An 11,057-nucleotide genomic window follows, 5' to 3' on the forward strand; every position below is an offset into this window, starting at 1 on the left:
AATTGCACAGATCCATTCCCCTACAGAGGCTTTGTGATTGGTCCTGATGGCTGCAGCCGTTTCGCTATATCACTTTGACGCCGTTTTAATCCAGCTTCCTAATTTGCCTTATCCTTATTTCCCTCTCTCAATTCCTCCATCATCCCTGCCTACACCCTCCAAGTACTGGAAGGAGCTCCGTCAGACCAGCTCATGCAACAGAGCCAAATGCCCCAACAGCCCTGGGTATCTAAAACCTCAGCCTCCGGTCTCTCGCCTTCTCAGCTTCAGTTTTTGTTCAGCTTCTCCCTGTTGTCCCTTTGTCATCTATAGCACACATGGTCTCCTTTCATCAGACTGCATCATTGTCTGCTGTCTCTCATTGCAGGTGTTTCATCACTGAGAGGGTGCGTTCTCTCATTTCTCTCTCTCCATGTCAAAAACGGATGCCTGAAACACATGGACAGTTCAGCAGAGCTGCATAATGTTAAGAAGCCACAGCCTTCTGATGTTACAGGTCCTGTATTAATTTCCTGTGTTCATTTAGTCTGTGACATGTTGTCGCTGTAACCAGAACTGTTGCCACAATCTCTTAACAACCTGTGATCTGACGTGTGCACTTGCGTGTCTCTCAGGCAACAGACCGACCAATGGGAATGATCTGGCTGGATGTGGCAAGTCTGAGACCATTTGACCTGGTGATTCCATTCACCATCCAGAAAGGAGAGGTCACAGGTAACAAGTCTACTTAATAAACAGATAGTTTGAGCATAATGATGTGTGTGTGTCATTGTTTTTGTCCTCTGCTTTAGGTGAGGTCCGAATGGCATCAGGCAAAGTTGCTAAGCTTGACATCACAGACAACAACGATGGCACAGTTGCTGACAAGTACGCTCCCACAGAGGCCGGTCTGCATGAGATGGATATCAAATACGATGGCACCCACATCCCAGGTATCTGCATATGGTCAGGAGAAATGCGTGGGAATGAAGTGCATGGAGAAAATAGTTTGGAAGGAAGTCACTAACCGCTCTTTTTCTGTCTGTCAACAGGAAGTCCCTTGCAGTTCTACATGGATTGCATGAACGGTGCCTATGGCCCTGGCCTTATCCACGATCCATCTGGAGATGTTCCAAGACTACATGCCTGGAAACATTCTGCCCGAAACCCACTGCTCAGCTGCAGATATTCCACTGGACATAGGAGAGCTTGACCTCATAATGACCTGTCCCTCCCACCCCCTGCATGAGACTGTACGAGCATTGAGCAGCTCCTTCAGCAGTGGACTTTTACACCCACAGTGTAGGAAGGAGCGCGACCGCAGGTCATTCTTACCAGCAGCTGTCAGACTCTATAATCCAGTTTAACATGGTTATCTCACTCATCACCTGTTTAATTGACATATCAAATGTTTTAATTGCTGCTGCTCACTTTACAGCTTGTTTCTACACTGTATATTTCACCAGGATCATTCACCCCTTGTGTAAATATCTCTGTACACTTTTATCTGTATATCTGTGTGTATGTATATAGAACCACTCTGCGTCTTCCTTCTATATTTTATATTCCTCTTGCTGTGTAACACCCACATTTCTCATTTGTGGGATAAAAAGGTTTATTCTATTCTATTTCAACATTAAACTCGATACTTTGTGAAAAAGTCAAAATATGGAGATTAAAGGTTCCATTTCAAGGCAAACAAATCTATTGTCGATGAGTCTGTAGGTGGGCGGCTTGATCCAAATATTTATAATATTGACAAACCAGCACTGGTATTGGTATCAGATCGATACTAGCTTTGTTTCTCTCTTCAGTCTGTCTGTAGACCACTGAACTGTATAAATGATTTTTTGGAATGAAAAAATCGTTAACTTTCCTTTTCCCTGGGGCTTTGCATCAGTCGCCTCCTCCCAGCCTCATATTTCTGACAGTGTAATCAAACAGGTGCTTTGGTTTCATCTTCTCCACAACTGTATTTCCCCTCATGGTGGCTTCTTATCATAAGTAATGTGCCAAAACGTTATTACTTGCATGGGCTCACAGTGGGTAGTTGTGGGCGGGAGTGTGTGAGCAGGGCAAACCCACGCTTAACCTCCACAGGGCAACAGAAGTTTTGACCTTTGATGTCCCTATATGGGCCCAGATGGACAAAATTATTCTGGATGGGTTTTCTAAAACCTGTAGTGGTCCAGTTCTTTAACCTGAGCCCCAAAGGGTTTTCTGAGCTTCCTGCTCGAAAATGAAATGCCCAAATTAATTGAGTGCAATTACAAACTCTGTGTATACAATCGTGGTATCAAAAGAAAGCTAACACTTGTGAAATGTCATCAGAGGTGTAAATATTGCAGCAGATATTACTGTGTCAAAGTTACTGAGACTGGAACACAGAAAAAGTGAGTAGATTTTATTCCCGCCAAATTTTTTTATTTATTTTTTAACATATAACCCTTTTAAAAACATGCTTCAGTTCACATTTCACAACAAACAAAGAAACAAACAACCTTTATTTGTCACATACACAATCATACAGGGTACAACATGTAGTGAAATGCTTGTGTCTGAGCTGCAGACCTTTAATTCCCGAAATTCAGTATAAACATCATCTGTGCAAAGTTTTATGTTTCTAAAGTGAAACCGTGAAAAATTACAGCACTGCCAACACATAAATATCCAGACGTTGAACAAAAAGGCCCAATTTTGCACACATTGAACACCATGTCAGTTGAATTTTTAGGTATTAAACAGCAGAAATTATTTAATTTTATTAACAGGCCTAAAAATACTTTTTGAGCCAATATTTTTTTCTTTTTTTACTTTTTGAAGTTGAACAACTAAAGAACAAATATACATAATAATGCAGTTATAGAAAGGGCAGGAAAAATGTCACAGCTTGCATATCTTTTACAACTCATGTATACAAATACAAGTCGGTAAACAAAAAAGGAATACATTAGGAGAAAAAAAAATGATTAAAAAAGAAAAAAGGGTGCTCGAGGTATAAATAACGTATAAATCAAGTGAAACATTTGACACAGCTCCTGTGTTTTACATGCTTTGGAATTTGTGCTGTTCTTTAGATTCTCTAGATAACTGTGGTGGTTTTTGTGGTCTTCTTTTGCGGCTCTTTCAGTGAATTTTAGTCAGAGCGCGGTGAAGCTTGGTGTTTGGAATCGGTGATAGCTCTGGAAGATAACCAGCCTTTCTTTATCCGGTTACATGAGGTCTGATGAATTTGTGGTTCAGTTTTGTTTGTTTAGTGGACTTGTGTGCATTTACGTAACTGCTCTTTTAATCATGGCTTGTTTTCGTTGTGTTTGGTGGTTGTAGAAATGGTTTATATGAGATTTTAGCGGAGATGTGCCCACAGAGTGAATGTAAAATGCAAATGATGCAGTAGAAACAGTCTACGTCATTTCCTGGATGCTGTACGAAAAGTAGCGGTAAGAAATCGAAGGCGTGACCGTTATGATTTTGAATATAATATCTGTGTGTGCGCTGAGTAAGTACTGAGTAAGTACTTTCAAGGCATAGAAATGACTCAAAATATTTATAACACTGTCTTTGCTCACTTATAGATCGTTAGACACACAGATAAGATTGCATGTGCATGTGGTGTTTGAAGTACTTTCAAGTACAGATGAGATAACACCTTATCATATTATCATCGTCAGAAGTGAGCATATACGCACGCACTCTTATCTCTTCTATGTAAAGTTTTGAATATACCTATAATCCAGGTAACCTTTGATAACAGCGCACTAATACTATTAGCTTAATCTAAGATATGGGTGTCGGAATAGGTGTTCTCCCACTTATTGCGCTACCATGAAGTGAGGGGTACAAGTTAAACTGTCCAGGGTTAACATAGAAAGACAATCATCCACACTCACATTCACACCTGCGGTCAGTTTAGAATCCGAAAAACGATGTGGGCTTCATAGATAATTGGCAAACCTTCTGGAGGAAACCTGGTCTTGTTAGGAGAGACGGCATCCATCCCACTTTGGATGGAGCAGCTCTCATTTCTAGAAATATGGACCAATTTATTAAACCCCCAAAAATATGACTATCCAGAGTTGGGACCAGGAAGGAGAGTTGCAGTCTTACACGCCTCTCTGCAGCTTCTCTCCTCCTGCTACCCCCCAAAAACCCATCTCCATTGAGACTGTGTCAGCTCCCAAACAGACAAAAAACAAACTTGGTGTTAAGACACCAATTTGGCAATTTGGGGCACGGTCATTCTCTACACATGTTCAGATGCATCTATGCTTCTATGGAAACTGTTCTTATGGCGAGAGGTTCTGGTGCGAATGGACCGGAGCCTCCTGCCTGAGGGGAGCAGGTCAAACAGACTGTGTCCAGGGTGAGAAGGGTCAGCTGTGATCCGAGCTGCACGCCCCAGTGTCCTGGAGGTGTACAGGTCCTGCAGAGATGGGAGTTTGCAGCCAATCACCTTCTCAGCAGAGCGCACAACACGCTGAAGTCTCTGTTTGTCCCTGATAGTGGCTCCAGCGTACCACACGGTGATGGAGGAGGTGAGGATGGAGTCGATGATTGCAGTGTAGAACTGCATCATCATCCGTGTTGGCAGGTTGAATTTCTTCAGCTGCCTCAGGAAGTACATCCTCTGCTACGGCATCATGCCCTTGGACTCATTTTTACAACTTTTTAGTAGGAAAAAAAGAGGAATTTTAATTAAAAAATGTTTGACATTTGTGAAAATGTAATTTTTCCTGTATTCATTTTTTTTGTTATTGGTTTTTTTTTTTACATTTGTTTTGGTTTTATTGCCTTTTGAGTCAAAAGTCTCCAGATGCAGATGCTTGGTTTCCTGGTATTTCAAGACATTAATGCAATGGAGAGGGATTTAAAAAGAAAGAAAGAAAAGAAACAGTGGAAAGTGAATCTCACATGAAGCGGAGGAGCTCAGAGTTCTCTCATTAGTCTAAATATCTTCGGAAGTGAGTGCAGATAGTAGTGGGAACATTTACTCAAGTACTTAAAATACATAAAGTCTGTGTTTCAGGTAGGTGTTTCCATGTTATACTAGATTCTGCTGTACTATGTTTTGGGTATAAATATTGTTTTTTCAGCTCACTGACACTTATTTTAAAGCTTTAGTTGTTTTTGTATTATAGCTCAATAAGGGCAATAACTATGTTACTAATTACAAAAAGTTGGCACACTGTACAATGTAAACAAACAGAATGTATATGTATATTATAGCACCAAATCACAGTAACAATCACCTCAAGCTGCTTTATGTTGTAAGGCAAAGACCCTACAGTAACTATAAAAAACAAACAAACCCAAAAACCCAACAATAATCATATGACGCTCTTTGAGCAAGCACTTGGTGATAGTGGAAAGGGAAAACTCCCCTTTAACAGGAAGAAACCAGGCTTGGAGGGTGAGGGTGGTGGTGCTATGATGATTGTAAGACGAGCATGACCTGTGCACAGTGCAAGAAATGTGTGTGGGGTGTGTGCGTGCATGAGTATGCACACACTCATCCATGTGTACACTTGTGCAGACAAGAAACTTGACTGTTGGACAACAACTGTTCCATGTTCTGATTATTTGAGCGATGTCATTATTTTCTGTTTCACAAATATGTACACCCCCCCCCCAAAACAAACAAACAAACAAACAAACAAACAAAAGAACAAGTACATAAAGACTCACACAAAAAAATAAAGCAGAAGAAAACCCTTCTTCAACTCTGCCGTGGCCGGTCCCAAGCCTGGATAAGGAAAGACGAAGGGTGAGTGAAAGGGATGTCTAGGGTCACAAAAATCAACATGACTCATTCTAAAGGGCACAGACGTGCACCCAAAATTAGAAAACAATTGGATGAAAGATTTTGAAGATTCACTAAATCTGTCATCACCAAAAACCAATAGGGTGTCAGTAATCTTGAAAAGATTTGAATGCAAACTTTCCAAGATACATTTATTCTACAATAAAAGTTTGGCCTGATGGCGGTGCTGGGGTTCTACAGTGTGGCCTGGTGGCCAAGTGGCAAGGTGTTAGTGTTGTAAACTGAAGATCTTGGATTCAATACCCATCTATACCTTTAATACAAGCTGACAAGGGAAACAAAAAGTCCCTTTCTGTACTAGACACTAGCTGTAAGAAACAACAGTCCGTCCAGGAGCAATGTTCTCCCGAAAGTCTGTTCTGGGCATCTTTTTCACTCATCAAAGTGACTTCTTCAGTTTCACCTGACTGCAGGTTTCCACAGCCTTATAAAGAGTACATCTGCATAATGTCAGAAATTATACACAAGCATAAAAATAACAGTCCACTCAAGTTTTACAAAACACCATTGCTTATTGAGTAATAGAGCGTTATATACTGTTTATGATTTAACACCACCATGATGGTTTGTGGAGCATTGTGGAGTGAAATGTCACTGCTAAAGCTTGGCTGAAACTGGGTGATAGTAATTCTAACAGAATAATGCCGGTGTTGACCAGATGCACTATAAATGTGGCAACACTTTACAAGCTTGCAACATTTTTTCATGCTTTCCTTGGAATGATGTTCGCATTTGGCAATCTTTCTCTGGGTTTTTGGAATATTGGAGAATGTTGCTTTTGAATGGACTGATTCTTATGCAGTGATTCTCTACTTTGAGCACTCAAACCAACTAAGATGACAAACATGTTCATCAATTCATTTAATTGAACAATTCAAGAGGAATATGATGTTACGGTATGGACAAAGCTCAGCCCGTGTGGCATAGTGGCCAAGTGGCAAGGCATTGGTCTCGTCTGCCAAAGCTCATGGGTTCAATCCCCATCTGTGCCTTTAGTACAGTGATTAAAAACCTGTTTGATTCTGTACTTGCTGATCACGTTGCTTTAAGTAGGGGAAACACTCTGCTCCCAATAACCAGAAACACTGAACAGAACTTTAGACATGACTCTGGTGCAACAACATCACTGTTGTTGGCGCTTTACTCAGTGTGAGTATCAGTTTCCTTTACTCACAGGTTAAATATTTAACAGAATATAACATACGTTGTGAAGAGTCAAAGTGGACGATCCAAACAGGATATCTGACAACAGGAGACATTCGCAAAAGCATATTTACACTGATAATTCATATTAATGTTAATAATGACAATTTAATGACCATAATGCTTCCATCAAACTGAAATCCACCATTAATAAATCCTCAATTGATTTTTTAGACACAACTACATTTAAGGGCCCAAATTTCCCAAATGACCACAAATTAGATGTTAAAGTCTTTTTCAAACCTACAGATACACATGCCTTACTGTTCAGAACAAGTTTTCACCCAAAACACACATTTGCAGGGATAATTAAATCCCAATTACTGAGATTTCACAGGATCTGCACTCAACAGAGTGATTTGGGGGAAGCTGTCAAGATTTTATTCTCAGCTCTCTCCACTAGGGGGTACGGTTGGTCCTTTTTAAGAAAATGTTTCAATTCATTCTTGCAGACCAAGCCAATTGATGTTTCTCCCCTCATCCCAGTGGTGATCACATATTCTCCCTCCACCTGCAAATTGGTCAGAGTTATCAAGAGCAACTTTCAAAGGTTCACTCAGGACACACATATGCTTCAGGATCACAAGGCAATTGCAGCCTTCAGGAGGAACAAAAACCTGGGTGATCTCCTTGTAAAGGCTAAAATCTCACCTCTCTCTGAGCCTAAGCGCAGAGATCAGGGCAATTTTTCCAGCACCACAAGTGGGTGGGCAGTTATTCCAATGGTAATGTTTTTCTATCACTGTGCAAAGGGACTCCAAGATCTAAAAACTGTGTATATTTGATCACTTGTAGGAACTGTGGAATCCAATATGTGGGAGAAACAGGAAATACACTTTTGGTTAGATTCACAGTTTTTGCCTTGTTGGGAGCTTTTAAGGACCAGCCTTGAATTTTACACATTTGATAAGTGAAGACTGGATGCTTAGTGACGAGAGCTGGGATAATCTGGACAGAATCTGCAGCCTGCATCTCCAAATCAGAAATGGCTTTAGATCTGACGCTAGCAGACAGGCATGCATGTCTCAGGGTGATTACACACTAACACATTGTGATTAATCACACACATTTGTATACATTTTATTCACAAGATTTAAAAAAAAACAAAAAAAAAAAACACTATACAAAATGTGTTTTTGTGACAGGCCGCTAGTAACAAAATGCTTAAAGATTTAAAATTGGTTCTTTCCCAAGTTTTCTGTTATGTGCACACACATTCCTTGACTTAGGTGCTTTTTAATTCTCCAACAATGGTCAGTGCCAAGTGTTTACACAAACAAAAAACAAACAAACAAAAAACATTACTCAGAAAATGGTCAGGTACAAGAACTGGACTAAAAAGGAGTGGAAAAACCAGATAATGTCCAAAGAAATACTTCAGCGTGTGGCTCACGACTTTTGCACAGTACTGTAAATGTTATTAATAATGAAAGATGTCAAAATGTAGCTTTCTCATTTTTAAAAAATTCCCATACACATTATTCTTTTCTTCTAGTGAAGGTGCCTCCTCCTTCTGACCTTAGGGTAACTAATTTCTCAGACAGTGACATCACGGTGCGCTGGGAAGCTGCAGCTGATGATGATGTTTCTTACCTCACTAAGTGGAGGCGACCTGAGACAGGTGGGAAGAACTATTGGATTGTTGGAGTACATATTATGAAGTAAAAAATACAATGTCTCAATAAACTGTTGTCCTGTGTCTTAAGGAGCATCAGATATCACTGTCTGCACTCTATGGAGATGGAGCTCAGAGTGAAGCTGTGGCCGTATGCTACAGCACCTGTGAGTCACACATTTTCTGATCCTGAACATTTCTCAAACTCAGGAGGGGAGAGCCTGAAACCATTTACCTAAGTCACATTAGCAGCAGTCATATTCTGTCATATTGTGTCTCTATGTACAATATAGCATTACTAATACAATAACCTGTACGTCAATGAACTTCATTGTGTAATTGATGGCAGTTCTCAAAGTACTAGTCACTTAAAGGTTAAATTTCACATCTAAATTCTCATCTTTGAGTAACTAGAACTCTAAGCTATGAAATAAATGTAGTGAGGTTAAAGTATCAAATCAAAGTATCAAATTCTCTGTTATACTTTACATTTATTTTCTAAAAAAACCACTTTGCTCTGCTGCCAAAATAATTTCCTCCTATAAAGGAAGAAAGTGAGTGTTAAGTGTCGTTAGCTGTAGTACTTTATCTCTTCTATGATGTTGCTGCAGGCTCTGGTGGAGGCCCAACCAGCCTCACGCTTTCTGATGAGACTGCCGTCAGCATGGTGATCAGTTGGGTACCTCCCAATGCTCATGTCCTCCAGTATCACGTGTCCTACACAGCATTGACTGGAGCTGATAGCCAGGATCACACTGTGAGTGGGTCGTAGTCATCACATCTGCATGTTACAGCATCTTGGTCACCGCTGAGTACCACAACAGAGAAGGAGGCAGCGGTTCAGCTCAGGGCAAAACTGGTGAGTCAAACAAGGGAAAGATGCCAAGACAGCTCAAGTGCAACTTCCAGTTAAGACCGACAGGCTTACATGCAAAAAGTGCAAATGTCCCATTACTTTACCCTTACAGGAGGATATGCATACTTGAAGGTTTCCACATATAGAAACATCAAGGTTTGTGGGCAGTATTGTTTCTACAGCACTACACGTACAGTCATTTCGGTCCAGAGACACAGATTCCTTTCTCTGCATAATGATAGGCTCTCTGAACAATGAGACAGCAGCCAGTACCGGTACAATACCAGTACTGCTCTTGAAACTTGGTTGTAAGTTCAAAAATTACTGGGTGCACTGTGTCTACGTTTATTCTCCATGCTAGTGTGCAAATGACATTCTTTGGCGTTGTGTTTTTTGTTTCTTTTCTGTCTTTTTTCTGTCTCTCTAGCCACTTTGTGGGTAAGCATCAAGCCGAGAATGCGAAAAAGTCCCGGATGTGTTCTCGCGCCGCCCGTTTTATCGAGCATGCATCGGTGGTGACTTGTGTGGACTTGGTACAGCTAAATATCCCAGAATGCATTTCGTCCAAAACTCAAACGCGGCAATGGCGGACGAGCAGGGCTAAGGGAAGCCAAGAAGCAAATATCTGTGACAACCATGATGGGACCTACCTGGTGTTTTAACACCAGGTGACCAATACTTATTTTCCACCATAATTTGCAAATCAATTCTTTAAAACTCAGACAAGTTAGAGGTATACCTATGATGAAAATTACAGGCCTCTCTCTCATCTTTTAAGTGGGAGAACTTGCACAATTGGCTGACTAAATACTTTTTTGCCCCACTGTATTTGATCCTGTCTCCTCAATACTATTTAATATCTAAATGCTTGATTCATATATTATAACAAATGTGCTGTTGTAGCTACTGACAGTGAGTTTGATTACATTTTTTCCATCTACCAAAGAGAAATAATATCTCTTAGTGGCAGGTGGATCACACGTTGATTTTAACACTTTGCGTATGACTGGGTAGGATGAGCATTTTATAAGCGCTTGTGTGGTTTTTGTTTATGTAAGGAAATACATCGGTTTCCCTTGTATTTTAAATTTGAGTGAAGATCCTAAATTGGCCCCCACTCTTGACTTTGAGAAAGGCTAATCTGTGCTACCCCCACATGAGCTCAGTGAGATATAATACAGGCTTTCACTCAGGAGCAGGAAGGCTAAAGGCTGTTTAATGTCTGATCTAAGTGTGTCAGACATTTGCGTTCTCACGTGCATGGACAATATCTTGAAAACTTCCGAGCTGCAGTGCATGTGTAAAAGTGGTTAGAAAGCAGTGCATTAGCACGTGTTTTGTCTCTTTGCGTAGCTGCTCAGTCCATCCAGACTCCCCTCCATATGCAACAGTGATGCCAGCAACTCAAATACAAGCTCTCTCCAAGTGATTCCTTCATCATCAACATCTGCATCCACGATCCATTAGCTCAACAGCAACATCTGTCAGCTGTGCATCCAATCGAGGGCATCGCCTGCTGTGCTCAGGCGCTGGGCTGCAATTTCCGTCCCTTGTTGATGGCCTCGCTGTATGCTGTGCTGGAG

At 40.8% G+C, this 11,057-nt stretch overlaps 1 long non-coding RNA gene across 1 annotated transcript; it reads left to right on the top strand.

Moving 5' to 3' along the window:
- Positions 1 to 9,459: 9,459 nt before the first annotated feature.
- Positions 9,460 to 10,080, top strand: LOC112845261 (uncharacterized). The gene is made up of 3 exons (XR_003218054.1): positions 9,460 to 9,477; positions 9,587 to 9,630; positions 9,902 to 10,080. It is a non-coding gene; the product is annotated as an uncharacterized LOC112845261 (long non-coding RNA).
- The last annotated feature ends 977 nt before the right edge of the window (positions 10,081 to 11,057 follow it).

Source organism: Oreochromis niloticus, unplaced genomic scaffold, assembly GCF_001858045.2.
Source record: "Oreochromis niloticus isolate F11D_XX unplaced genomic scaffold, O_niloticus_UMD_NMBU tig00006508_pilon, whole genome shotgun sequence".
In the NCBI taxonomy this organism is placed as follows: Eukaryota; Metazoa; Chordata; class Actinopteri; order Cichliformes; family Cichlidae; genus Oreochromis; species Oreochromis niloticus.